The following is a 3,058-nucleotide window of genomic DNA, read 5'->3' on the forward strand; positions in this document are numbered from 1 at the left end:
AGCGTCACGCTTTACACACTTGTGTGACGAGCGTCACACATGGTGTGACGGACGTCACACCATTCTCCTATATTTTTGGCTTCAGAGACGTTGAGTCCTATTTGCACGCCTGACCTTTTGCCACACCTTTTGCCACGTGAAGACTTTTGACGCGGAATACCTTTGGAAGCAGTTACACCAAGTGACCAATATAAATAGGAACCTTACGGAAAACCTAAGGGGTTCCACGCTTTTTCGCCGTTTTCTTCTTTTTCGCATTTTTTCTCTTCCAGCAGTACGAGCACATTTTACAGCATTACTTTTACGATTTTTATATTGTTTCCTTTGCAATTTCTATTTTTCTTTTCCAGCAATTAATTAATTTTTCACACAGTAGTTTCTACACCGGAAACTATTATGTACCTTTCACCGGATCTAACCTTACGTTAGAATCTAGTTTTTTTTATTCCTTCGCCTTTATTTTTCTGTTTGATTGAAGAATTCAAGAACAAATCCAACCGGCCTGTGGTGGAGTGTTCAAGACTGCTATTTAATTTTTCAGGTTCTTTAATTATTGTTTGAATTTATATATGCCCTGCTTTATTGTTGATTTATATTATTTGCCTGAGATGAATTTGTTTATGCATGATAATTATTTAGATCTGTTTAGCATGTCTGGCTAATTTATTTAGGTATCGGTATGTAAAGTAAGCGGAATGAAGGAATCAAAACTAAGTTGGTTAAGTTTTATTTAAAATTAAAATCACTCTTTTTACGGTCTCAATTTACAGGTTTAATAACAAGGTTTTTATACGAAAGTAAAAGACATAAAGAAGTTAAAAGCAATAGAACGAGAGTTTGAGTTTTTGACTGGACAGTGTTCATTGGACATTAATTCTAGATCAGGGCGAGAGCAATTTTTAGAGTTAATTAAATTCTAATCTTTTTCAAAAAGTATTTTTAAAGGTTGAATGTGAGGACGAGAGTTAAGCATTTGAATTTAATTATATAACCTAAGTCAACAGAGCGAGAGTTTGAGATAAGGGTGTTTAAACGATTAGTGTTTTCTTAAAAAGAGTTTCTACGGATTCTATTGTTTTCAAAAAGTGATTTTTGACTTAACTAATAAGTGACAGCTACGTTAATATAAAGTCATGGTCTATTCAACAGAGCGAGAGTTTGAGATAAGACTTTTAATCAATAGTATCTACTGAAAAGATTTATTTTAAAACCAAGAAACCAACGAAGATTCGATTCCCTAATTACGACGAACTGCATACCGATATCCGTTTAATTGATATTTAATCTAGATTTCTAGTTTAGTTTTAGCTTTTCCCCCTAACAATCAAAGTATCATCTGCCTTAGCTTTACGAAGTAACCTTAGAAAACGGTATATCGATTCATAAGTCCCCGTGGGATCGATATCTTTTAAAACTACGCGATAGAACTGTGCACTTGCAGTTTGTACCCCAATTCGACTCATAAAGTCGCGATCATGTTTTTGGCGCCGTTGCCAGGGACTTTTATTTAGTCGATATCGTAACTCTTCTGTTACGCTGTAGAGACTAAGGCTTTTCTTTTTCTTTTCTTTCTTTCGTTGATTTGTATGCCACATACTCGCTCACAAGGCGAGCCGTTCTACTTACGAATCAACGATATCGAACTATATCTCCGAGTCTTACGACGAATTCGGGAATATCGTGCTGCAAACAATCTCCCTCTTGTTGAACTTCCTGATTTCAAAAATATTTTCCCTTCGATACCCGAGATGGCAGAACCAGCTCGTGCTCTTCGAGATTACGCCGCTCCATCGCAAGATGAGCCGCATTCGAGTATTGCTCCACCCGCAATCGAAGCAAACAACTTTGAACTTAAACCTTCACTGTTGCAGGCAGTGCAACAGAACCAATTCTCTGGAAATCCTACCGAGGATCCAAACCTTCATTTATCCGTATTTGTCCAATACGCTGATACTGTTAAAGCTAATGGTGTCACTTCAGAGGCAATTCGACTTTGTCTTTTTCCTTTCTCGTTAAGAGATAGCGCTAGAAGATGGCTTCAATCTCTTCCTTCCAACTCAGTCACCACATGGAACGAGTTGAAGAAAGTTTTTCTTGCCCGATATTTTCCGCCAAGCAAAACAGCTATGTTAAGAGCCCAGATAAATGGATTTAAACAGAAAGATAACGAGTCTCTTTTCGAAGCATGGGAAAGATACAAAGACATGATGAGACTTTGTCCACACCATGGTTTAGAAGACTGGTTAGTAATTCACACCTTCTATAATGGTCTCCTGTACAACACGAGGTTAACAATAGACGCGGCCGCAGGTGGTGCACTAATGAACAAACCTTATGCTGATGCTTACCAACTTATCGAAAGCATGGCTCAAAACCACTATCAGTGGGGAAGCGAACGAACAATGGTGGAAAAACCTCAAACGAAAACTGGCATGTACGAGATAAGTAACCTTGATCATGTTAATGCAAAAGTGGATGCTCTGGTCCAGAAAATTGAAAGTTTAAATGTATCACCTCCAGCCACCGTGGTAGCCATAACTCAGAATTGCGAAGTCTGTGGAATCCAAGGTCACACTCCTGCAGATTGTCAACTCCTAACAGGAATCCAAGCGGAGCAAGTAAACTATGCTCAAGGAAGCCCCTACTCGCATACCTATAACTCAAATTGGAAGAATCATCCCAATTTTTCATATAAGAGTAATAATGCTTTATACGCACCTGGACAATCTCCAAATCAAGCCCCAGCTATACCTCCGGGATATCAAAAGCCGATCCCATCTACACCTAACAATAACGCCCCTAGGAAATCCAACTTGGAAATCATGATGGAAAACTTTATAGATTCTCAACAGCAAACCAATAAAGATTTCCTAAACCAGAATGTACACACTGGCGAACAAATTAAACAACTAGCAAGTAAAGTAGATGCCCTGGCTACCCATAACAAAATGCTGGAAACACAAATATCACAAGTAGCTCAACAACAAGCGCCTACTGCTGCCCCAACTGGTACATTTCCTGGCCAACCCCAACCTAACCCGAGAAGCCACGCTCATGC

The 3,058-nt window shown here is 38.8% G+C and overlaps 1 non-coding gene across 1 annotated transcript; it reads right to left on the reverse strand.

Annotated features, from left to right (window-relative positions):
• Positions 1-2,126: 2,126 nt before the first annotated feature.
• On the reverse strand, positions 2,127-2,233 carry LOC127099843 (small nucleolar RNA R71). The gene has a single exon (XR_007794310.1). It is a non-coding gene; the product is annotated as a small nucleolar RNA R71 (small nucleolar RNA).
• Between the last annotated feature and the right edge of the window lie 825 nt (positions 2,234-3,058).

The sequence above is a fragment of the Lathyrus oleraceus genome, chromosome 6, assembly GCF_024323335.1.
Source record: "Lathyrus oleraceus cultivar Zhongwan6 chromosome 6, CAAS_Psat_ZW6_1.0, whole genome shotgun sequence".
NCBI lineage: Eukaryota > Viridiplantae > Streptophyta > Magnoliopsida > Fabales > Fabaceae > Lathyrus > Lathyrus oleraceus.